At 52.6% G+C, this 25,942-nt stretch overlaps 1 protein-coding gene and 1 long non-coding RNA gene across 35 annotated transcripts in view; both read left to right on the top strand.

The window, feature by feature from the left end:
- Nucleotides 1–25,942, top strand: part of LOC111936229 (ankyrin repeat and fibronectin type-III domain-containing protein 1-like) — a 257,278-nt gene that overhangs the window by 184,773 nt on the left and 46,563 nt on the right. The gene's annotated exons all lie outside the window — the stretch shown is intronic.
- Nucleotides 1,123–6,080, top strand: LOC147649996 (uncharacterized). Its single transcript, XR_015277308.1, has 3 exons — nt 1,123–2,646; nt 2,972–3,073; nt 5,805–6,080. It is a non-coding gene; the product is annotated as an uncharacterized LOC147649996 (long non-coding RNA).

Here is a 25,942-nt window from a genome sequence, read left to right as displayed (position 1 = left end):
GCTGAGAGGTTGGGCTCTGCCCCGGTACTGAAATATGTATTGTGCTGCTGAGCACTGTGGAACTTTGTGTTGCTCCTGATTTGCTTGGGGAAATGAAGGTCTTCTGAAGAAACCAACCAAACAAAAAACATAGGTGGATTTGAAGTTGTGGGACAGTGCTCTGATGGGCAGGATTGTCAGGGGAGCATGGCTTTGGAAAATTCAGAAGTTGAGGATATTTCTTCTCCAAAGCTCACTGTCATTCTGCTCTTGCTCACTCTTTGCTGCTTTCCCAAGCATTCCTGCAGTGCTACATCCCAGCAGTGCAAGCAGTGTGGCAGCATCCTTGGTCTGAGCTAGGCTTGGCTTCAGAGGAAGCACCAGGGGTGACAGGCTGTGTCAGGGAATGCTGTACGGATCTGCCTGCTCGCTGGCTGTGGTGGGAGAGTGTCAGCTGTGTGTGTGTTCTTCAGTTATCTGCTGATTCCTCTTTATGCCACCAAGAGTTTTTAAAAACTCAGTGCTAGCTTCTAGGGTTCTTACTGAAATTCTGGTTTGAGGGAGCTCCTCTGCCTGTTCACCCCAAGGCAGTGTGGCTCATCAGCTTTCCAAGACCTCAGGCAGATAAAGACTTCTGGAAATACAGAATATCTGTTTAATCCCACATGGCTTTCTGGGAGATCAGAGGAATATCACAGGAGGTTATGGAGTCATTGTGGATGCCACAACAACATTTGGCAAAGGGCACATGGCTGTGTTTCTGTGACCTCTGCCAACAGCTGTCCAGGATTTTGGTGCTCCTGAGTGTTGTGCTGTGTTTGTGAGGAGTCTGTTTTGACAAGCAGGTTTAGAACAGATTGAAGTGTCTCCCATGTCTCGGTTCCAGCTGAAGCTTTGGGGAGGCTTGAAGTAGGAGATTTGGAGAAAATCTGTAAAGAGCTCTTACTGTTCAGATTTCCTGTCATTTCCTGTGGCTTTTGCAGATGGTAGCAACAATTTATGGCGCTGTGTTTATAACTCATCTCTGAGAAACGAGGAACGTTTCTCTACCTTGATGGACTTCCCATCTTGCTGAAGGGTGGGGGCTGCCAGCTCTTGTAGGTACAGGATGTTTTATGGGTGTTTATTTCTCTGTTCCACAAGGCCACGGGAGCTCCATGGTTTGGCCCAGCAGCTGTGACTTGGCTGGTCATCCCACTGTGACTTTGGTTAGTGGCCAGCCCATTCACACCCCTCAGTGGCTGTTTTGGGGTTGAGATGGCTAAGTTTGTGGCCGTGATGTGGCCTGGTACCACTGCCCCCATCCCATCTGGCATTTTGATCCACCAGTTGATACCACACTGTCTGTTGGAACCCATCTGCAAGGCTGGACTGGGTGCTCTTGGTGGAGCCCTTCAGTTTCTGGCAGGGCTGGAACTGGTCTTCTCAGCAGAGAAAGGTTGCTGGAAAATGCCAGAGGTTGGGTGGCCCTGCCAAGGACCTGAGGCAGCTCAGCTCTTCTGCAGCAGCTCCACAGCCCAGATTCACAGTTCTCCAAGCCCTGGGCAAGGCGGTGGCAAACAGCCAGAGCATGGGAAGCAGCTGGTTCCCAGAGCTGAGCTGAGCTGAGCTGTAGTGGTTCCTGGACACATCTGTGCAATGAGACTGGTGAGCTGAGAGAAGTCTGGAAGTGTGTGGCTGGTCCTTCAGCTCCCATGTGCCAGAGCAAACTGACTGTGCTTCTGCTTTTCCTTTTCTGGCTTCTGAGGCATTGAGTCACCTGCCACCAAAGCCCTGAGCCGTGGCAGCAGGATTGGAGCCACCCTGCTCTTGTGTGAGGCTTTGGGGCTCTCCCATAGCAGGTCCTGAAAGCAGAAAAAGGAGACACACATGCCAAAAGTTTTGTCACTGCTCGTCCTGGGAGTGGCTCCTGCTCTGTTCCTTCCATGTTCAGCCATCTGCTGAATTTCCTTGTGTCTCCTGGAGTGACTTCTTTCCTCCCTTTGTTGCCTCTTCCCTTCAGAGTTGGAAATGCTGTCCTCACCCCACAGTTCCCGTCAGTCTGTCTCAGCCAGCAGGCGGCTGTTTCCTAAGCTCCTGGAATATCCCAGTGCTGATCAAGGGCATGGAGATGTGTCCACCCTTGCTCATCAGCCTCTGATGGCCTTTCCCCCCCTCCCAGTCCAGCCATGAGGTTTTGAGGTACAGATCTCCTCAGCACACAGGGAGGTGTAGTGAGGGTGGATCTCGGCTACAGGAAGTCAGAGGTGCCCAGAATGGAGCTACTGGAGCTGAAACGCTGCTGCTGCCTGCTCTGGGGGATGCCCTTCTGCTTGCAAGGGCTTCAGTGATGGTGTTTATAGATATTCCTGCAAGAGCTGGCCCATATCAGAACTGGGTCTCCTGGTTTTTTAGTCTGGTTCCCTCTTCCCGTGCTAAATAGAAGGATGCAGCCTGAGTCGAGAACGCTGAAGCGCTAATCTTCAGAAAAGTTACTTCAGCTGAGAACTGAAAGGGGTAGAGACCAGCCAAGGAAGGATCAGCACAGGCACATAAAGAGCTCCTGTAGCTCAAAGACCTCGGAGAAGAACCTGATGTGTTGGGAATGGCCACAAGTCCAGCTGTTAGTCAACATCTGCACAGGTATCCTCACCTGCAGTGACTGCTTCAGCCATCCCACATGAACAGGTACAGGTGCCTTCCTGTGTTTCCAAAACAGTGTGCCCAGATGTCAGAATGTGTCCAGTGTGTCCAGATGATGGTTTATCCTGACCTAACAACTCTCATCTGATGCAGTCTGGGCATGTGCCTCCCCCAGTGCAGCCTTGGCTGCAGCTCTGCTGTGTCTGGGATCTGACAGAGTTTGTAGGGATGGGGGAAGAAACATCAGTCCCTCTGATGCTCACTCCTTTGTCAGCCCACTTTTGGAAGGTGCTGATACAGCTGTACAGCTGTAATGCTGTCAGAATAGCCAGCAGAGGCTTCCAGAGGTCCCTCCAAATTTCTAACACAGGGACCTGACTTCTCTGTCAAGGCAGCAAGGAGACAGTGAGTGAGGACCCAGGGGCAAGGACAGCATGCTCAGAGACAGGAATAGGCTTTCCTGGAACAGGAGGTAATAACTCTCCTGGCAGGGCTGGGTGGAAGTTTCTTGACAGGAACTGAGGTTGTCCAGTGTGTTTGCTAATTGCCCCTGGCACACATTTGCTCTTGGGTGTCAGGAACTCATCTTCTTTAAAGCAGAAAGAAACGTTGGTGACAATGACACTCATAAACCCCCTAGCAAACGCAGACTTAAATACCTGGCTTTAATAAAGTGTCAGTGCTTTGCAGTGGGAGCTGCCCTCATCCCCCCTCCCTGCGCTGCCTCCGGTGCTGAGGGCAATGCTCAGCTGTCAGGGAGCCTCACTTGGGAGCAGGGAATATCTGCTAGGCACTCTGAGGTGTCAGGAGAGAAACAGCTGTAGTGACACCGAATGCTCTCCATTGATGTGCTCCTCCTGTCCCTTGGGATGGAGCGGCTGTCCCGGAGCTGTCCTGCAGCAGCCGGATCCCAGCATCCTTTCAGGCAGGCACCTTGTGGCTCTGTCTCCATCTCGGATTAAAGGCTGCCCCCGCCCTCTGTCCTCCAAGCTCAGATGTGCAAACATGCAGGGAACCTTTGAAACCACCTCCAGAAAGCAGCAGCTCCTGTTTGTTTTGCCTCGAAGTCATTACACAGAGCTGTCTCTGCAGCTAATTATTTGTCACCTGGCCCTCACAGCAGAACATTTCATCTCCCAGACTCCAATCTTGCCATACCAGCCCTTAGATGAAAGTGTTTCCTTGCTGAATCATTATCTTGTAAAACATTGCTGGTTTTAAGGCTCTAGAAATCAGTATTTACATTTTGGAAGCATTAAGGACCATCATAATAAGTGCGATGTGTTCCTAAGCCAGGTTTTCATTTCGGTACCTCCCTTCCCTTATTGCTGTACTATTGACAATAATCACACACAAATAGGCTGTGTTTGACTTCTTCTTGGTGGCTGAGAGTTGTTCAGCTGGGATCTCAGGTTCCAAATGCTGAGCAGAGGGAGGAGGGACACATGGGAAGCGGGGAGGAATGTGAGATGGTGCTGGTGACACCAGGGATCTGTTGGGTAGGAGAAGCAATGCCAAGATCACCTCTCCATACTGAAGGATACTCATTGGGGGTACTCAGTGGTGCAAGAAACTGTCCCAAAACCACCTGCACAGGTTTGGGGAATGCTCCCAGCTTTGGTTGTAGGAAACATCACTGACATCTCTGGTGGCAGTGGGATGGCAGAGCTGTGGGGGGTGGAAGAGAAGTGTTGGGGTCTGTGGGGTGGGTGCTCTTGGGGTGGGTGCAGGTTGGAAGCTGAAGGGGAGTGTAGTCCTCCAGAAGGGATCATGAACACAGTCTCCTCACTGCTAACCCCAAATCCTGGCCAAGGCAGATATCTGCAGAGACAAGGAGTGATCTCCTTTATAGACAACATAACTAAAAAATATTCTGGTGCTGGTTGGGGTATTCTGGCAGTGGGGTGAGCCATACAGAAAACTTATAAAATATTTCCCCTGGAGTTTGGCCAGTGGATTCAGTCTGAGCTCCAGACAGGTGGAGGGGCTTTAATACTTTGGAGTGCAGAGAAAGGAAGGGAATCCTGGCACTTCAGAGAAATGCAGTCATTCAACAAATGCCAGTCAGTGAATGGAGAGCAGAGCTGACCCTGAGCAGCCTGGGAGCAGGGTGTTGGGAGAAGCAGGAATGAGCAGTGGGAAGCAGCAGGGAGCTGGGAATTAGCAGAAGTGAGAGTGAACTGGGGGGTATCTCTTGGCATGGGAGAGGGTTGCTCTGGAGCTTTGCAGTGGGTGCAGGAGTTCAGCTGATCTCCTGCCAGTTCAGAAGAGCCAGGTCCAGGCTGCTCCTCTGGGCTGTGGAGGGAACGGGACGGAGCCCCGAGGAGGAGCGGTGCTGGCAGGGATCTGACAGGAGCTCAGGCACGGAGGATCCATCACCCTGCTGGTTTGCACTGTGGCCTCTGGGCTCCCTGCCCAGGGTAACATTGCTGTTTGCTTGGGAAGCTGGAAAGTGGTGCCAATTTGTAGCCAGGGATGAGAGCAGGGTCCCCTGCGAAAGGCCTGGCTGTCCTGCTCCTGTCCCCTCCCCACAGCAGCCTGGGAGGGCAGCACTGCATTATTTGCAGTTTTTATTGTTTTTTATTATTTGCCTGGGAGGTCCTGCTGAAGACCTTGGTTCTGGGGAAGTCTGGATGAACACAGCTCTTACTCATTTTCTTTTTTATTGCTCCTTGGGTGAGAGTGCTCGCCCTGGGCTCCTGTGCCCACTGAGCCTGGAGGATGATGGTGGGATACTCTGCACACAGAATGGGTCCAGAGGAGGCCACAAAGATGCTTCCAGGGCTGGGCCCTCTGCTCTGGAGACCTGCTGGGAGAGCTGGGGGTGTTCAGCCTGGAGAAGAGCAGGCTTCAGTGGCAGCCTTCCAGTACTTAAAGGAGCTTATTAAAGAGAGAGAGAGTGACTTTTTTACATGGACAGACTGTGATAGGACAAAGGGAAATGCTTTTAAAGTAAAAGAGAGGAGATTTAGATTCGGTATTGTGGAGAAATCCTTCCCTGTGAGGATGTTGAGGCCCTGGCACAGGGTGCCCAGAGAAGCTGTGGCTGCCCCTGGATCCCTGGAAGTGTCCAAGGCCAGGTTGGATGGGGATTGGAGCAGCCTGGGATAGCGGAAGGTGTCTCTGCCATGGCAGGGGTTTGGAATGCGATGGGTTTTAAGGCCCCTTCCAACCCAAACTATTTTGGATCCATGGTTTTTCAGGACACAGATGCCCTGGATGGCATCAGGACCCTTCATAACCAGAATTAAGTACGTTGGCCCAAGAAAGGTTCGTACAAGGATTTGGTTTTAGTGGTCCCTGGAGCCCAAGGGGCAGCGGGAGGAGTTCCTGGGGCTGGCTGAACTCGTTTCACTGTGCACTGGGTGCACAGGCCACAGGAGCACTGGGCCAACCCCAGGACCTGTGCCCACTCTCCCCTGGAAATGGCCCTCCTGCACCTGGTATAAAATAAAGTTTGAGTTTCTTGTTTCTCTGCAGCCTTTAATGTGTTAAGTGAGGTTGCAGTGTAGGGTCCTACTGTGACAGTTGTCATAGAAACTTGCAGGGCTTTTTTTCCCTGATCCCCCCAGCCCCTTTCTTTACACCAAATCAGAGTTAGATTTTGTCCCCCCTGTAATTTCAATTCCATTTCAATTAAAAACCTGCCTGGGCCCGATTCCCTGTCTCCAGCACTGCCATACAAGGACCCAAGGTCTTTCTGTCATGCTTCCTGTTGTCCCAGCTGAAGCTCTGTGTTCCTCAGTGTGTAGCACTGAGGGGATTCTGTCCCCATGAAATGCCAGCAGGGATTGAGGCTCAGCCCTTGTCCCCCTGCAGTGCTTTTGGGCAGCACAAGACTCCTTGCTCACCATGGGCTCCCTCTCCTTGCTCACCATGGGCTCCCTCTCCTTGCTGCTTTTCCAGAGGGAGGGACCAGAGTGGGGACGGACCCTCTGTGCCGGGGCACGGGGGCTCCCTGAGCCACTGATGGGGACATTGGGATGGCATCTGCCTGCCCTACTGCTCTGAGCTCCCGTCTGGTGCTGGGAGGACAATGCTGCCAGCTCAGCACTCAGGCTGGCACAGGAAGCACCTGAGCACCAGCTGCAGCCCTGCAGCGATTGCAGTGCCTGGCATTAATCATGGAAAGGCAATTGAGCGTAGGAAGATGGGCATTTTTTAACCAATAACCAAGCCTGCATTCTCTTCTAAACAAGAGAGCAAAATGTTTGCTGCAGTGAGTCAACACAGAGATGCTTTAGCCGTGGAGGTACTGCTCCCACCCACTGCAGACATTGGTCCCAAAGACAGCCGGGTACAAAAGGGAGAAGTGGGGAGAGGTGTTTCCTGAGCTGCTCAGCCACTAATCCCTGCTGGGCTTTCTCCAAGACAGAGGGATCCTCTCCTTCATGCTTCGCTTCTGGCTGGGGACTCCCCAGAAGTAGCTGGACTTACAGCTCAGAACTCCTGCTCTGAGGAGCTCAGTGCCACCCTATCTCCTCATTGCTCCAAGGCCAGGACTGTCTCATAGGATCCCAGAATGGTTTGGGTCAGAAGGAGCTCGAAAACTTGTCCAGTTCCACCCCCTGCCATGGGCTGGGACACCTCCCACTATCCCAGGCTGCTCCAAGCCCCATCCAGCCTGGCCTTGGACACTTCCAGGGATCCAGGGGCAGCCACAGCTTCTCTGGGCACCCTGTGCCAGGGCCTCCCCTCCCTCACAGGGAACAGTTTCTTCCTAGCATTTAATCCAAACCTGCTCTCTGTCAGATTAAAGCCATTAAACCCCTCCTGAGCCTTCATCCTGTGCATGGCAGGAGTCAGCCCTGGAGCTCCAGTTGTCTGCTGGGATTCCTTTGGGTGGGATTTAGGTCTGTTAGATCACTCCTTTGGCCTCCCATGTGCTGCAGGGATATGAATTGCCCATAAGCTCCTGAGAGGTTTTGGTTGCCTTCTGAGAGTTATCTAATTCTCTGACCATCCCTGAGATGTATCTAATCCTGACCCAAAACTCACTGGAATTTACTGGGCTCCACTTCCCAGTCCCTGCCTCCTGGCATGTCTCGCTGATAAAAGCAGTTGGCACCACTCTGGCTTTTGGTGGGTGGCAGATTTTTATCAATAAACTCAATATAGCTCAAATCTTTTGCAGCATGATATTTTCTCCAGCTGTCAGATCAATTTTGTGACTCATCCCTCCAGGTTCTGCTGTTTTAGTGTCCCCTTTAAACGTGGACACCTTAATTGTAGGAGTGGCAGTGGCAGTCCCAGCAGTGCAGTACGTGCAGCTCTCCTGCTCTCCCCCAAGAACTGCATCAGCTTTTTTCATCACAGCATCACATTAGAGCCTTGTGCTGGACTGCTCAACCGTGGTGACCCCTGACTCTTTCTGGAGGCTCCCTCTTGTCTGGGAGTCTTGTCTGAAAGTCTCTGTTCAAAAATACAGCCTGAAATCCCTCTCTGGAGCTGTGTTAGCCTGTGCTGGGCTGCATTATCATGTACAGTGTTTGAATGGGCTCAGCATTACCAGGCAGCCCACATTTCCCTCTCTCCTCATCAATATTTACCATTACATCAATCTTCCTGTCATCCGCTAATTTTTTGAGTGAGGATTTCGTATTTTCATCGTGATCATCAATGGAAATATCGACTGGCACGTTCCCCATGGAGCCTCACTAACGATTCCCCATTGCCACCTCCTGTGTCAGACCTGTCAGCCAGCTCTAAATCTATTTAAAATGCTTGATATGGGCTGTACAGCCCCATCTTCTGAAATCAGAACATCAAGGAGCACTGAGAGCTCTGCCTGCACAGGGCCTTTTCCTGCAAGCGAGTGTTCATTACAGAGTGACATCAGGCTCATTTGACAAGATCACTTCCACCAGGACACACCAACTGACTTTAATTAGAACTTACATCCTTTAATTATTTCTTAATTTAATTCCAGATGAGCCCTGCCTTCTGGGTCCTGTATCAGGCTGACCATTTGGTTGTTAACTAGGTCACCCTTGCTGCTGGGTGGGAATGTTGGGGGGAAGGAGCCATTTCCATCTGGATGTGGCAGCCTGAACTTTGCTCAAAACGAGCAGCAGAGCCCAAAAACCTCTCCCCAGGTTTGGGTACGTGTTGGCTGTGCTGGCTGCTTGGTGCTATTTAGCCACATTCAATACACATGGATGCTAATGATTTAGGAGAGCTTCATCTCTCCTAGGAATTAGTTTACTCACATTTTTTTCCCAAACACAGAATAAATATGGACTATGTTTTCCTTTTCTGCATCATTTGAGCAGTCCTGCAGACTCTGTTTTAAAGTAGCTCCATTGCTCCTTAAAACCAGACCTATTGCTAGCCTTTGTTTGGCTCCCAATAGCATATTTTCCATGTCCAGCCATGCATTTTCCCTTTCTTTAGTTTACCTAATAATTTTCCTATATATTGTAATACTTCATTTGTATTGGCCACTCTATTCTGCACTCCATGGCAGGAGGTTGGAACTAGATGGAACCCAAATCCTCCCATGATTCCATGATTTTACTGCTGGCTCTCTAAGTCTCCCAGCGAGCTGATACATTATTTCTTATCCATTGGGAACATGCATTTAAGGCTGAGCTCCTGCAGCTGGCTTAGGTATGATGTGCCTTGTCCTAGTCCTTGGTGAGAAGGTAAATACGTGTTTATTCAAGCACCAAGTGCTAAAAGATCTGTAATTCCAAAGAAAAATGTATAATGGTGTGTATTGTAAGTGTGCAGTGCCCTCCTCTTCGCTCCCTGCCACCCTCCCACGCAGGCACAGCCCATCACATACAGCAGTGTAGCAGTTCCTGGAGTGCTGAGTGCCTTCCATTCCTCTCAGGAGGGAAAATTTCCCATTCCTCATTCTCCGTTCTCCACCTTGCTGCCTCACATCGTCCCAAGAGCTTTGTCCCTCAGCACGGCACAAGCAGGGCTCTGATCCAGTTTCTTGGAACAGCCACAGATTAATCTGGGTTTTTATTCAAATACCATTGTGGTTTCTTTTCTCTCCATGCTCCCACCATGCAGTGCCAGATCGACAGCTGGGCCACGGCACTGGAATCACACGAGGGTTTGGGTTGGAAGGGACCTTAAGGATCATTGAGTTCTACCCCTCTGCCATGGGCAGGGACACCTTCCACTGTCCCAGGTATCTCCAGGCCCCATTCCTGGAACATTTCCAGGTATGAGGCAGCCCCAGGTTCCATGAGCAGTCAGCTGGATCTCCAGGAGCTCCTCTGGCTCTGTCTCTGGGAGGGACAATCAGGCAGGATTGGGCTGTGCTTGGCAGACTGCAGGGAGACATGGAAATAGTGCTAATTTGCTCAGGGAAAAGTGTGACTAAGGGTGTTAAAGGAGGAAACATGCTGTCTTTCCTGCATTCTGACAAAGCTGTGTGCATGGAGGGTGATCCAAGGATTTCAGCTTTCCTCCAGGTTTCTGGCATTGACAGACACAAGATTTAGGGCAGTGTGGTGGCTGTGCAATGGGAAGGGTTGAGGGTGAGGGTGCTTATTTGTCTCTTCAGGCTTAGGACATCATGTGAAAGGGTATCACGACCAGCATTCCATCTAATTTATGGGGAAATTAATTCTCATCTCCCCATGGACTGCACAGGGAGCCTGGGAGGGCAGTGCAGAGCTCTGCTATCCGTGCTGCCACATATACTGAATATAGGATGAGCTGATAATAATCACTGAAGAATCACGGAATCACAGAATGGTTTGGGTTGGAAAGGACCTCAAATCTCATCTTGTTCCAGCTCCTGCCACAGGCTTCTCCAACTATCCCAGGTTGCTTCAAGCCCTGTCCATCCTGGCCTTGGACACTTCCAGGGATCCAGGGGTAACCACAGCTTCTCTGGGCACCCTGTGCCAGGGCCTGGAACAATGAATAATGGTATTTACACCTTAATTTAAGGCTTGACTGAATCAAGCTGTGGACAGCCCAGGCAGGCTGATTTCAGGCGGACTTTGGAGCATTTTACTAAGGGATTGTGGGAGATCAGCCACAGGAAAACACCACTTTGCCCCACATTAAATGGAAATGTGTGTGGTGCTTTGAGGAAATGGGCTGGAGAAGCAAATGAAAGGAACTCTAGGACCAGCAAGTTCCCATTTTTAGATTTGAAACAAAAGCCTTCCCAGTGAATGCTTCAAGAACACCTCTGGAGCTGACAGTTCTCAAGCAGGGTCTATTGGAGGTGTTCCTTTGCAGTTTGAGGTAGGAAGGGAAAAGCACCCAGGGAGAGAAAGCTCAGCTGCACTCATTGTCCCCTTGGATGTCAGAAGTGCTTTGTTTTCCAGAAGTGCTTATTATTCATGCAGTGTCTCACCAGGCAGCTGGAACAGAGCTCCAGCATGGGCTGGTCCTGGCATGGGCTCTGCCATGGAGCTGTGCCGTGGTTTTTCCCTCCTCATGGGACATCCCAGCAGAGCCAGCAGTGGTGCTTGGTGCCTGCCTTTGGCACCACTGCCCAGGCCCACTGGGTCATCTTTTCCTCATGGTGTTGCTCTTTGTCCCTCTGCATTCTAGGCTACATCTGGCAGATGTGGGGGCTTAGTTTTGCTTGTCCTGAGGGTGCTCCCAGCAGCAATGTTCCCAAAGGAGACACAGCACAAGCAAGACCTGCTGTCTCCAGATGTGTCCAGGCTGCCCCTGTGCCTGCACAGTGTCTTCACTGCCTGCTTTAGGTCCCAGTTGTGCCAGATCCCTATTCTGCAATTTGTCCACTTGACTTTGCCATTTCCATCCCAACTGAACGGTTCTGAGGATGAGGAGGACTCTGCTTCTGGGCTTTTGTCAGGTTTCTCTGTTCTCTCACCTCCCCTCAGCTGGAGTGTGTTGCTGAAAACTATGATATGAACCAGAAATCAGACTCAGCCTCCCAACCAGTTTCCAGCCATATCAGACAGGTTTCTAGCCATCTTAGACTGGTTTCTCGCCATCTCAGAATGTTTTCTAGCCATCTCAGAATGGTCTCTCCCCATCTTGGCTTTGCTGCTGTAAATCAATGGCTCCATTAGCCATGAAGCTGTTCTCTGAAGGCCGGGTGGGGGAGCGCAGCTGCTTCTGCATACACTGGCTCTGCTCCACTGAGAGTGCCCTGTGGAGTCAATCCCACCTTTCTTTGGGGTTTTGTTGGGGTTTTGACTGGAGCCCCCAGTGCTGTCCCCAGGAGGGACCACGTGCATCCCAGCAGCGTGATGGATCCCACGCTCTCGCAGCTCCTGGGGATGTCCTGCCCCGCGGGGACACCGGAGGGGGTGTCAGCCACAGCGAGTGAGAAACTGTCAATATTTGTACACAAAGGCCACGCTGAAATCCCTGTCCCAGTCCAGACATCAGAGGTGTCAGTTTTGATTTCCCAAGCACAGAGAGAGCCCTTTCAGCCCCAGTCTGCTCAGACACTGCAGCTTTAATGTCCAAGCACCCAGCGTGTTTCCACTCCCCTCAAATGCATCAATCAGGTCTCGGTGAGGCTCTGAAAGAGCCAGTTTGTTAAACAAACACACTTAGTGTAAAAAGTTTATTCCAGTTAATTGGGACTTCATTGCAATGGAAACAAATTACCCAGCTGTCATCTGCCAAGGCAAACAGCAGCAGGGGAGCAGGGGTCCTGGCCAGGCGGGAGACAAACAGCCATCTCAGGCAACCTTATTTATGGCCTTTTTATGTATTTCTGTATTTATTTGGACATTCCTGAGCCGGAGAGCTGGGCTATTGCCGAGCTGCATGCCCCAGCACTTGCACGGTGCATGTTATCTGCCTCTGGAGCTCCTGGGCAGAGAGCTGGCACCGGCCCAAGGCGCTGCCCTGCGGATCCCTGGGCTGGGGTCTGTGTCCCTGGGCACATCCCTGCAGGCATGTCCAGGGCTCGTGCTTCACAGCAAGAGAGAGGTGCTGGATGGGAACGGCAGGGGAGCTGCTGCTCCCTGAGGCCGGGGATGTGAGGGATGCGGGGTCCCTGCAGGGAGCAGCGGGCGGGGAGGCACCCGGGAGGGAAGGGGCTGGTGGCCACTGGGAACTTCGCTCCTGTGCTTCCATAGCTCCTTGCCCAGCGCTAAACCTGCTGCACCCTCGCAGGGGTGCCCTGTGTCGGCACCGGCCCCACGGGCGAGTCCCCAGCACCACTCCAGCGCTGTTCTCCCCTCCCAGCCCAGGGAAGTGCTCAGTGGCAGGAGAGTCGGGAGCGCTGCCTGATGAGGCCCCACTCATTCCCAGCTCACCCGATTTAACAAACACCCTGTCAGCACCCTTCTTCCCCTCCCGGAGCTTCTATCGGGAACAGGGAGCGAGGAGCTGGGATGGGGCAGGCAGGGAGCAGGGAACAGGGAGCAGGGAACAGGGGACAGGGGACAGGGAACAGGGAGCAGGGAGCAGGGAACAGGGGACAGGGGACAGGGAGCAGGGAGCAGGGAGCAGGGAGCAGGGGACAGGGGACAGGGAGCAGGGAACAGGGAACAGGGGACAAGGGAGCAGGGGACAGGGAGCAGGGAACAGGGAACAGGGGACAGGGGACAAGGGAGCAGGGAGCAGGGAGCAGGGAGCAGGGAGCAGGGGACAGGGGGCAGGGAGCAGGGAACAGGGAACAGGGGACAGGGAACAGGGGACAGGGAGCAGGGGACAGGGAACAGGGAACAGGGAGCAAGGAGCAGGGGACAGGGAACAGGGAACAGGGAGCAGGGAGCAGGGGACAGGGGGCAGGGAGCAGGGAACAGGGAACAGGGGACAGGGAACAGGGGACAGGGAGCAGGGGACAGGGAACAGGGAACAGGGAGCAAGGAGCAGGGGACAGGGAACAGGGAACAGGGAGCAGGGAGCAGGGGACAGGGAACAGGGGGCAGGGAGCAGGGAACTGGGAGCAGGGAACAGGGGACAGGGAACAGGGGACAGGGAGCAGGGGACAGGGAACAGGGAGCAGGGAACAGGGGACAGGGAACAGGGGACAGGGAACAGGGGGCAGGGAGCAGGGAACAGGGAACAGGGGACAAGGGAGCAGGGAACAGGGGACAGGGAACAGGGGACAGGGAACAGGGGACAGGGGACAGGGAACCGGGAGCAGGGAACAGGGAACAGGGAACAGGGGACAGGGAACAGGGGACAGGGAGCAGGGAGCAGGGAGCAGGGAGCAGGGAGCAGGGGACAGGGAACAGGGAACAGGGAACAGGGAACAGAGCTCTGCAGGCCCCAGGCTGTGCAGGGAGCCAGGCAGGATGGGGCTGGCTCCCGCAGCCGGCACGGATGTGACAGATAAAGCCGTGGGATTAGCAGCGTGTATGGTGTCAGGAGAGCAGCATCCCCCTCGCTGCAGCAGTCACCCGAGCTGAGCCAGCCTGCGGGAGGCAAGGGCAAGACAAGGAATCCTCCCAGCTCCCGACCCTGCTCCTGGGTGGGCTCTCCCTGCCTCATGCCCCTCCAGTCCTGCCCTTCGGATCCAGGGGGCTGTGCCATGGCTGGGGTGGGGACAGACCCAGGATGCTGTCCCAGGCCATGGATGGCTGCAGCCCCCCACGGCACATCTCTGCTTGTAGATGTACAACAGGTACATCCTAGTGTAGATGGCAGCATGGCACGAACATGGGGGGCTCTCCCAATCCCTCTTGGGATGGATTCTCTTCCCTGCTGGCCTTGGGGATGTGGAGGACAGGAATAGCTCTCTGCCCATGTGCTGGGATCTCAGTGGGCTGAGAATTCTCTTGTGTGCCTGCTGAACAAACACAGGGTTCTTCCACCCTGCTGACTTACCACAGCCAGGCCAGATTCTTCTGGTGCTGTGAAGTCCTAAAATCCACACTTGAATTTCACATTGCAATTGAGTTGCCATCCAGAGCCTTTTATCCAGTTTACAGTGAGATCAACGTGACCCACACTCTGAGGTTTCTGTCTGTGATGGCATATGCTCAGGGGTGGGAGGCCTGGATTGGGATATGCCTCCTTGGAGGGGTCTGAGAGGGAGAAAGTAGCAGAGCCAAGCATTGATAGATACAGAGTTGAGTCCTAAGGTTGGGCTGATCTTACCAGAGGGATGGTGGCCAGAACTGGAAAGGACACAAGATTTGGCTCCATTTCTGGAGCTTAGAATGGGAGGAAGAGGGATTAGGGAGTTTAACTGAAGCACCTCGGTTCCTTGGAGTCAGCTGGCACATCTTGAGAGACAATCTGAAAACACAAAGGTAAGAAACAGCAGGGAATCAATGCCATACTTCCCTGTGTAGGAGCTGATGTCTGTTGGAGGCAGAGGCAGCGAAGCCCCCTCAGTCCCACATTCCTGTGCCCCCTCTCTCTGCAGGATCCTTGGTGGGCAGAGCCAGAGCTCAGGGTGCCAGGCATCTCCCTCCTCCACCTGGCAACCCTCTATTATTAGGGATTTTAGCTTTCCCTTTCTAGATTGATTTGGTGGTGGTGATTATTTTTAGCTCCTCCAGTGCCTTGCAGATTCCTTGAGGGATTCTTTCTTTGCTTCTCCCTCCCACAGGTTTGTTTGTAATGGAGCCACATTGATTTGGCCACAAGCAAGAGGTTCCAGCACTGGTGGGGGCTGTGCTGCTGCTCAGGGAGCAGATCTCTCCATGGTTTAACTCAGCTTGATGTGTCCATGGGGTGCTTCCCTATGCTGGGAAGGAGCAGCGCTCCCCCCTACAGCCAGTGGTGTGGATCCTGTGCAGTCCCCACCCAAAATCACTGCCAGAGCACACTGGGTGGCTCGGTGGCTCCTTCTCCCCTTGCTTCTCTCAGCACTGCCCTCCCTGAGAGTTCTCTCTTTTCACTACCCATGGGGAGAAATTCAGATCAGCATCACTGTACATGGAAAGAAACCCCAGGCTCCTCCTGCAGCTCCACAGCTAGGCTGGATGGAAATTTTTCAGCATATTTTAAAGCCCAGCACAAAGTAATTCAAAACAAGTTGCGGGTATATTTTGGACTCTGGCGGAGCTGTTGTTATCGCCTCACTTCAGCCACTGGCTGTCCCAGACAAGGGCTCACTTTGAGTGTTCCCTTCTGCTGAGCAGGGGGCAATGTTTTCATTCCTGATTTAGAGCGTCTGTCCCATGGGGATCCAGCCCTGTCTTCCACTGAGCCCAGCACAGCCAGGAGCCCATGGCTCACCTGTCACCACCAGCTCCAGGGCCGCATTAATGTTCCCTAGAAAATGTGACTCTCTTTGGACTCAGCTGTTCTGCTCACCCGGGGTTGACACTTGGTGGAGCATGTGTGAAGGTACAGTTTGTGCTCTGTTTTTTCCAGGATTTTTGTTTTGTAGAGCAGAGTGAGTTGTGCTTGTTTTTAGACACCTAAAGTATAGGTTGATACTCAATATAGGTTTGCTGGTTTTCCTAGGGAGAGGCAGCCCTGGGAGGTCTCACTCAGGTAGGGCTTTGGTGGTGGCATCTCCATCACATCCAGGAAAGTGTTTTTCTGGAGCACTGATTTCTGCAGGCTGCTCTTACCTGGGAGATGAGCACACGCTGAAGTGTTTTGTTGGACTTGTTCTTCCAAAAGGAGTGGCCAAGTGGCCAAGGAGAATCTTTCAAGCCTGAAAACCACTCAAGTTTTCAACCAAACCATTCAAGCAAACCTGAAAGCCTCTTGGAAGACCACAAGCATCATGGTGTGGCAGCTTCTCTTCCTCTCTGTGGATTAATCAGCTCCATGGAGGCGTGAGGAGAGAGGGCCACTTGTCCTCAAGGAATGTGCTGGAAGAAAAGACAGGGATCCATGCCTGTAGGGTGCTCTTAGTGGATTGCAAAGCCTGGTTCAGCCATCACCTAATTGCTTTCCATCAAGATCAGGTGGTGGCTGGCTGAAATCATGCCCAGAATTAGCAGAGGGCCTTAAGATACCTCTGTGATGAGCCTAATGCCAGACTCTGCTTTAATGGAGCAACCTGGTGCTGGAAGTGAAAGTTCTGGAATGTGGATCCAGAATCCACAGTGAACTTTCTTCTTTCTGGGCTATTTTCCTTGGTGTTGAATGGCAGCTTTTCTAGGGTTGTCACTGAGGTTTTCCCGATCTTTAATTTTGTAATGTTCATTAGCACGGTTCCTGTCAAAGAACAGCACGTTCCCTCCCTGTGCTTGCTGTCTCCCTGGTTAATAACCCTTTGCTGCTTTGGCTCGTTTGGAAAAAGATACAGGAGCTTTGGGAACGACTCCTGGTATAACAGACAGACATCAGCATTGCCAGACAGATCTGAAAAGCAGCGTTAATTCAAAGGGAAATGACTCAGAAGGCCCAGGGTACGCGTTGGGGAGCATTGATCCAACCTGTCTCAAACCATGGCAGTGCCTGTATGTTCCTCCAGCTGTTGAGAGGTGCTCTGAACCCAGATGGTTGCTTTTCCTTTCAGGAATGGCCTGTAACAGCAGCTTCCTGCTCCTCCCTTCTTTCCCTGAGGTTCTGCTTTGAAGATGTCCCTTCCTGAGGCTCGTGGTGCAGTGAAAAGGCATTGTCAGGGTTGGGCAGTGCAGAAGACCTGCAGTGCAAGAGGCAGGTGGAGGAGGTGCATGCTGTGCTTTGGCTGGGCTTGGCTGGGAGGTAGTCCTGGTTTCTGAGCATCTGTTCTGTCCTGAAGCCCCCACCATCTTCCTCAGCTGGGTTTTATCAGCCCTGAAGAACTGAACAAGGGCTCCAAACTGAGGTTTGAAGTGAGCAAGGACAACCATTGCAAGACCACAGGGCAGATTCCTGCCTTGGGCGAGGTGGAGCAGGTGCTGGCATTGCACCCCAGACGCTTGGCCCAGAGCCTGTGGGTATTTCCTGGAGTTTGGGAGCCTCAGAACAGGGAACTGGCTGTGTCCACTGGGTGGTTTCAGTTAATCTGGATTTAGTTCTGGGGAGATCAGGATTGCTGTGTGAGTTTGGCAGTCAAGGAAAAGGAAGCAAGAGGCACCATCATGATGTCCTAAATCTTGGTAGGTCTTCAGCTTACGTGCCCTGGCCTTGACCATTTCAGGGTGCCCTTTCCACTGCCTGTGAAGGCACAGCTGACCCAGAAACATTCCAGCCACTCTTATCCAGAGCAGAGGGCTCAGCCCTACAAAACCAAGATGTCTGTCTGCAGAATTTCCAGAAACTCCACTCTGGCCTGCAGTGGACCTGCTGCCCTGTCACACCAGACTGGTGCTGAGGAGTTGAAAGCCCCTGCTTTGTGACAGCCTGGATGGAGTGGCAGTGAGGTGTGAAGAGTGCTGTGTCCTGGGACCTGCCTCCTGTGGTGTACCCACCCCATGGGCAGTGTTTGGTGAGCACCAATGTGTGGTTTTGGCAACAATGTGCAACATGTTCTGCTCTGGAAAGGGAAGATGCCACAGCTGGAGACCGTCCTTGGAAGAGCATCCATTGCTATTGCCAGTGTGAATGCTCCACCTCATCTTTGTTCTTCAGGGCTACAGGTTTTCCCCAAGGACAAACTCTCCTGTGGTTTATCTTTGCTTTCTAAGTGTCAGAAACCACTTTTGGGGCCTTGAGACTCACAGCAGCCAGCAGAGCACACCATCCTGGGGTTGGTTGTGTCAGCTGGTGCAAAGTCTGACGCTGTGGGGTTGTCCCTGCAATTCTGTCGTGGTGTGTTGGTGGGCAGGTGTTGTCCCGTGTCAGAGAGGGTCTTGCACAGCCATGGGGCAGTCTCATGTTCTGGCCTGTGAAGCCCAAGCCCACGATACAAAGCAGGTAGTGAGAAGGTCACCTGCCTGGCTCATGTCTCCAGTGCTGGCTTTACCCAGGCTGTGGTCTTTGCTGATTCCTTGGTTGGAAATGAAAGTATGTCCTGCATCACTCCACGCTCAGTCCAGGATGACACACAGCCTCTCACTTCTCTGTCCCCCCACATTGCCCATGCACCCCCGGGCATTTCAGATGTGGCAGCTCTGCTGATGGGCAGTGCCTCATCTGGAGGGTGTCACATCATGTGCTGCAGGTTCTCCTGCTGGGAGGTGACTCTTGCATGAAGAGTGTCTTGTGTTGGAACAAAGTGCCTTTCAGCAGCCTGGCAGGCACAACAGTCCTTCATGGGCTCAGAGGAAATGGGCCTGGAGGTGATTTAATGTTGCTGGTGCAGTGTGAACAGCTGGCTTCTGAGGAGTTTAGCTCCCCATGGGTGTTCAAACAGCAAAGGCCAATCCTCACAGCCCTTGGGAATAGGGGGAGAATAAGAGTTTATGGGGAAACTGAGGCATTGAGGTTTTAGCTCACAGGTAAGGCTATGCTCTGGCCAGGTTCCCAGCCCTGGAAATGGCTTTGGCCTGTCCCTCTTGGCCTGTGCTGCAGTGCATCCCTCTTTCTAGTCATCAGTGCCTGGTTTTTGGGTTGCCCTTCCCTGGGCACCTCTCCCTCGCTGTGGTGCTGGAGTCCCTCATGCCCCAGTCGCTCAGGAGCTCTCCTCTCACTTGGCTGCAGAAATGGGCTCAGCATCCCAGAAATTCAGGCTTTTGTGCGGGAGCCAATAGTCACACAAGCTCCATCCAGAAACCATCATCATCAGCTGCTTGCTTTTTCTTGGTTTCTTTGAACTACAGCTCCCAGGATGCCTGAAGATATGCAGACATCCCGAAGACAGTGGTTTCCCATAAACTTCTGGGGTTTCATGCTTTGCAAGCAGGAATGTTTTTATTGCGTCGCAAATCCCTTCAAGTCCCTCAAACCTCCATGGCAGCCGCGGGGTCCAGAGCCGGCTCCGGGGGAGGCATGCCAAGGGCTTTTCTCTCCTGCATTTTTCTCCTTCTTGCAAGAGGGACCTTTGTAATTCCTTGTCACGCATTTTCGAGAGAAATTTTGGACTGGGCGGAAGTTTGAAAAATCCACGGTTTGACTGTAGGGATGTGTTTCCTATTCTCCTGGTTCCCATTATTTCAAGGGCTGCTAAGCAGTGTCCTGCATCCCCATGCATACTGAAGTGCCTTGGGCAAGGTGGCGAGGGGTTTTCACTGAACTGGGAAGAACCAGGACACAAGGAAGAGAAAAAGATGCAGATTCCTGCACCAGTGCAATGAGCCCAGGAGACTGGGGTTTAATTCCTGATGTGCTCACAAGTCCTGAGGGAAAACCAGAGAGGGACGTTTTTGTTTAGCATGGACAGATGTGGTTGGAACTGCAGCCTGGAGGGTCTCCACCTCCCAGCTCCCAGCCAGATCCACCCAGGGGCCAGGGCACAAGTTCCACAGCTGCCCCCACAGCTCTGCATCTTCCTGCAGCCTGGGACCAGGAGATGCTGGCAGTGGAGTGGGCTCTGTGGCGTGGACCAGCTGTCCCTAATAATCACTTACTCTCTGTAGGAGAGGAACCGCAGAGGGCGGAATAGTGCTGTGGTAACACGGTGGCATTTTATGGTCGTGTTCTTCTGACCATTAAAATACTTCAATGAATTTTTCTTGTTTGGTGCTGGTGATCACGAGTGTTGCTTCTTATAATCAAACTTGTGGTATTTTGCTATTCTCCTTTTTCTCTTTGGTTGCCCAGGACCCTCTATAGGTTGGGATTTAATAGATCTTAATTTCTTTGATAGGTCTTTATCGGTTGGAGGAACTTTGTGAGTGAAACTCAGAGGTACAGGGTGCCTTGGGCCCCAACTACCCAGATCTTGCAGAGGCAGCAGAGCCATAGCTCAGGCTGTGTGTGCCGCGGGATCAAGGAGTGGTCGGGGTTGGAAGACGCCTCTGGAGATCGTTTTGTCCAATTGTGCTAGAGCACAGCTTCACCTACTGCAGGTTGCACAGGATCGTGCCCAGGTGTGGTGAATATCTGGGGAAGGAGACTCCCCAGCCCCTCTGGGCAGCCTGTTCCAGTGTTTCATCACCCCAAGGGACATGTCCTGGCCCTGCGTTGTACCGTTCCTGAGCACTGACGCCAGTGGGGTCATTTTCTGAGGGGTCCATTTCTTCCATTTCTGGGCGGCTGTCCTGGTGCCTCTGGGGTCTGGGCTCGTTCTCTGTCACCCTTCTCCCATCCTTCACCCTCCCCCAGGATCATGCATGCACACCTGGACACGAGTGCATCAGTGCAGCACAGCCAGCTGCCGTCACCTGCCTGTCCCAATGGCGGGTGCTGCTGGCGGGGGGTGAGGTCTGCTGGAGGAGATGGGTGCCAGCCAGGAGCTGAAACCATGGAGGTTCTGAGGCCAGCTCGCCTTAACCACATCACTGCTCTCTGCTCTTGGAAGGGCCCAGCTGCCCAGGAGCCCAGAATAACAAGCTTTTCCATTCCTGCGCGCAGCGTGGGACGCGGGGCCATGGAAAACAAGAGGCGGCTCCAGCGCCAGGGCTGTGCACAGACTAAACAATGGCACATCCCCCCGGGCGTCTGTCCCTGCATGGGGAGCACGCTGCAGCCACAGACTGGGGTGGCTGGGGCACCGCAAGGATGCCAGCACGATGTGGTGCTGCCTCACCATGTGTGGGCTCAGCTGGCAGGAGTGGAGGGAGGTGAAGGTCTCAGGAGGACTGAGCCCCTTCAGGAACCTTCTCACCCACCCCTGCTGATTGCACATGAACAAAGAAATCGGTTGGATTTCCTTCCTTTCTTTATTTTCCCTGGTATCTTTCTAATTAGGATAAAAGCTGTAATTTGTAGTAGGAGAATTCTGAAAACCTGGCTCCTGGCAAGACAGGAGCAAGTCTGCACGTTCCTCTGACTTGGCACATGCACAATCCATCATGTTCACACAGCCTGCTTGGAAGAACCCAAGTGCTCCATCCTGCTGCTCAGGAAGGAGTGATAGATATCTTCATTAAAAACAATCACAGAGGGAAATGTTAGAATTCTTAAAAACAAGCAAAGTGATGAGGATTTTGCTGAAGGGAAGGGATTTTTGACCATGTTATTTTGTAGGTTTTATTTATTTGTTGTCTGTATATGGATGGATTTTTGGGTTTAAAGTAGACTGTTAATTTTGAGAGTGAAGCACACTGGGATGTGCCAGTCATGAAATTGTTCTTTCCAATGATCTGTTTCATGGTTGGGAGTCAGAAAAAGATCTTTGCTTACCTGCAATCATAGGATCATGGAATGGTTTGTACTGAAAAGGACCTTAAAGTTCATCTCATTCCACTCCCTGCCATAAGCAGCGACACCTTCCACTATCCCAGGCTGCTCCAAGCCCCATCCAGCCTGGCCTTGGGCACTTCCAGGGATCCAGGGGCAGCCACAGCTTCTCTGGGCACCCTGTGCCAGGGCCTGCCCGCCCTCCCAGGGAACAATTCCTTCCCAATATCCCATCCATCCCTGCCCTCTGGCACTGGGAAGCCATTCCCTGTGTCCTGTCCCTCCATCCCTTGTCCCAAGTCCCTCTGCAGCTCTTCTGGAGCCCCTTTAGGCCCTGCAAGGGGCTCTGAGGTGTCCCTGGAGCCTTCTCCTCTCCAGGTGAGCACCCCCAGCTCTCCCTGGATCTGAGGATGGATTCACTTGCTGCAGCTCCACGACATTCCTGGGCTAGGACTCTGGGGCTGGAGGCAGCTCTGCAGGTGGGGTCTCACCTGAGGGGCAGAATCCCCCCCTCCTGCTGCCCACACTGGGGCTCAGCCCAGACTGGGGGGTTCTGGGTGCTCATGGCCAGGGCATCTCAGCTCTCAGCCAGTGGCACCCCCAAATCCTTCTCTTCTTTTCAGCTGTTTTACATTCACATGTTACAAATGGCAACAACAGACTCTTGATGTGACAATGGCACAGGTGTGCAGATCCCAGTCTAAATATTGCTTATAATCTGGAGAGAAAACTTCCTGATCACCTTACATTGTGTTCAGGATTCCACCTCTTCCAAGGTGCTGTAGCCAGCCCCTTTTTAGATCACATTCATACCCCTGGGCACATTCTGCTGCTTCCTTGCTTTGTCCACCCTTGGGATGCTTCCTGTGGGGATGGGTTTCCAGCTGGAAGGTGTCTGCTCAGGGGGCAGATGGTACTGGTGCAGATCCAGTCCTCCCAGTGGCACAGGCATGCTGGGGTGCAGAATGACTCACCAGGCTGTGATGTGATGCTGGATGTGCCCAGCATCTCTGTCACAACACAGATGTTGGTCAGAGAGGGGACAGTGGTTATTGTCAAAATGCAAATGAGTAAAATTATTGTTTTGAGAGACAATTTTTAGGGGAAGGACATGCAAATTTACCTTCCATTCAGATTGTGCATTAGTATTAAAATGCAAAGTTTGAAAGCCAAAACAAAGGAACATTTTAATTTGGGACTCATCAGATGGTTCCTTCTGCTCGGACTAGCATCACATACTTTGCATCAAATGCTCTAAGTTTGACAAAACTCTGTTTTTCAAAGAAAACAAAAAGATGTTCTAAAAATGCCAGCCATTTCCAGGGATTCTGGCTGTCAGCTGTCCTTAAGTAACAGGCCTGGTGCTGAGCACTGCACAGGCCGATGGGAACAGGCTTTGTGGAGTTCAAGGGTTGGGTTGTGTGGTTGTAGGATGTGTGGTTGGGTTCCCTCCTGGATGCTGCTTTAATCTGGCTTCTAAATAGCTTAGAAAAGATTGGATGTTAAGGAAAATGTTTTCACTGGAAGAAATGGAAGAGTCCTCAGGCATTGGAAGGGTGGTCAGGCATTGGAAAAGGCTGCCCCAGGGCAGGGGTGGAGTCACTGTCCTCAGAAGGATTTAAAAATGGTGTGGATGTGTCAGCTGGGGACATGGTTCAGTGGTTGCCGTGGCACTGCTGGGGGAATGGTTGGATTTGATGATTTGAGAGGACTTTTCCAACCTTAACAATTCCATGAAAAGCTGGTCCAGGGTTCTGCTCTGGGGCACAGGACCCCACAGGTCTGGTGGGACCTAGAGCTCACCTGGCGGCTGCGGACAACCTTCACCATCAGGGGGAAGGAGCGGGTGCAGGGTCAGGAGCTGCCTGCAGATGACTGAGGGAGGCTGTGCTGAAGGGGTGGGTTGTGTTTCTCTCCTTGGCTTTCCATATAAACACCCTCCAAATAAAACTTGCCTTTCCACAGCACTCGGAAGCAGCTGTGCTGCTTATTTAAACACACCGTGAGGTATCTCCATCCTGCTCCCCCTGCTTCCCTTCTCCTTCTTCCTTGGAATACCGACCTGCCTCGTGTTGCAGACCAGAAATAGAGACTGGCCACTGACTTGCTAATTGTAATGCAGCCTGATAATGCCAGCTATAATTAGATCAAGGTATCCAAGTGCTTTTGCTGGCAGACGTTTCTGCGACCCTGTTATCATACTTTAAATAGAGGATCCCGTCTGCTCTGCCTGGCTTCTGGCTGCAGAGCCAGGTCCTGCAGAGTCCAGCTTGGTCCTTCCCAGGGAAGCCAGCCCAGCATCAGTCCTGCATCTGCTCGACTTGTGAAGAGCCACAGGGCTCACTGACAGGCATTAAACACCGATTATGTCCCCCAAAAGCTGGCAAATGTCAGTGACCACTGAGACTTTTGTTGTTATAAAAATCCCTTTCCCAAGTCCCCAGTGAGCACAGCTGTGTTGGCCAATGAAAGGGGCTGCCCTGGGCTGTGGTTTTCAGGGGGTTGCTCCAAATGTGACCCATCTTTCCTTTACTGTTTTAGGGTAATCAAAACAATGGCTCATATTGTGGTGAGCTGTGGCAAGGGGAGGAATGGCTCAGGGTCTCAGGATCAACTTACCTAGAGCTGCAGCCTCTTATCCCAGGGCTGTAAGACATCTCTCCTTGTTCCCTTTTGATGAGCCCTCTACATTCTTTCTTCACCCTCTCATGCAAATCCTGTCACTCTTTCCCCATCTGCAGCATCCCCAGGGTCCCTCTCCCTGGCCTTGGGAAGCCTCTGGCTGCTGCCCAGCTGTCCTGCCCTTGAGCACTCTCCTTGCTGGGTCAGAACTGGCATCCCCAGCTCTGCTGGATCCCACCAGACATGATGCTTTGGGTGTGAAGCTGCGTCCTCAGCAGGTGGGTGAGCCAGAGTCCTGACAGAGCTCATTCCCTCAGCAGTACCTGAGCCTTTGGCTCCTTCTCTGCAGCACCACCCAACCCTGGCACCTCATGCAGATCCCCAGCCCTCTGGGATAACTCATGGAAAAGTTTGGTTGGGTGGATATGCCCAAATCCATCACTTGTTCTCAGTGTGGCTGCCCACAGCTGCTCTGACATGCTGTCTGATCTGTCCTGATGTGTCAGGGAGGAACTGAGAGCCCCTTGAACACCAGTGTGCCCTGCGGGGGGAGAGGTCTCCCAATGTCATATCCTGCAGGCAGGCCTGGGGCTGTCACAGCAGCAGAGCTCACCAGCTAATCACGGCTGAATCAGCCTGAGAAGTGGGACACTGAAATCCCAAAGGAAAACCGAGGACTTGGAGAAACTGGGTAAGCCAATGCCCCATCCTTTGGGAAGGAGCCAAACTTCCTGAGATGTCTGCTGCCTTGCTAACCCAGCTGAGCTCCTGTGCTGTCCGTGGGGAAGGCACCTCACTGCTGTGTTCTGGCAGGACGACATCCTAGATTCCCATTTCACAGAATCCTAGAAATCATGGAATGGTTTGGGTTGAAAGGGATCTTTGTGATAATCTTGTTCAACCCCTCTGCCATGGCAGGGACACCTCCCACTATTCCAGGGTTGTTCCAAGCCCCATCCAGCCTGGCCTTGGACATTTCCAGGGATCCAGGGGCAGCCACAGCTTCTCTGGGCACCCTGTGCCAGGGCCTCACCACACTACAAACAAAGAATTTCTTCCAAACATCTAATCTAAATCTTGCCTCTTTTACTGTAAAATTGTTTCTCCTTGTCCTATTACTATAAAAATTATTCAAGTAAAAGAGCGTGCTGCCTGTTTCTCAGTCCTGGGCAGTGCCTGGGAGTGGGGGGTGAGTGGGGGTCAAGCCTCCAGAGGTGCAGCAGAAGGGCAGTGTCCCATACAGACATGGGAGTTCGTCAGCAGAAGCCCTGGGTGGGTGACCCTCGCAGGCAACACTGGACATGTGCAATCAGCATCTGTCCCCAAGCTAAGGAAACACTTGGGGGGTCCTCAGGCAGGGTCCTCAGCACTTCTCAGCTCACCTGGAGCTAAGGTTGGGCTTGGGAAGTCCCTGTGGGCAATGTCCTGTGTGTCAGTCTCCAAAGCAGTGATGGAAGAGCTCAGCCCATTGTTTGAGTGCCCCAGCCATGGGCAGCGCTCACAGATTTGGGAGACAGAGTAGGAGGAATGTCAGCAGAGTGGAATATGTGGCTGTCTGCAGCTCACCAGATTGCCTGCTTGGTCACCCAGGAGTCCATGAAGGTTGGAGCTCAGTGCCCCAAAGCACTTTTTCAGTGCTGAAGGCAGGGGCAGGACAGCCTTGGCAGCATGGCAGTCTTGGGGCTGCTTCCTCCTGCACATCTCACCAGGGGACCCCAGAGATTTTGGTGGGACTCAGAGTAGTATT

Source organism: Cyanistes caeruleus, chromosome 17 (genome assembly GCF_971803275.1).
Source record: "Cyanistes caeruleus chromosome 17, bCyaCae1.hap1.1, whole genome shotgun sequence".
Lineage (NCBI taxonomy): Eukaryota > Metazoa > Chordata > Aves > Passeriformes > Paridae > Cyanistes > Cyanistes caeruleus.
Note: the sequence above shows the minus strand (reverse complement) of the source record. Positions and strands in the feature narration are given on the sequence as shown.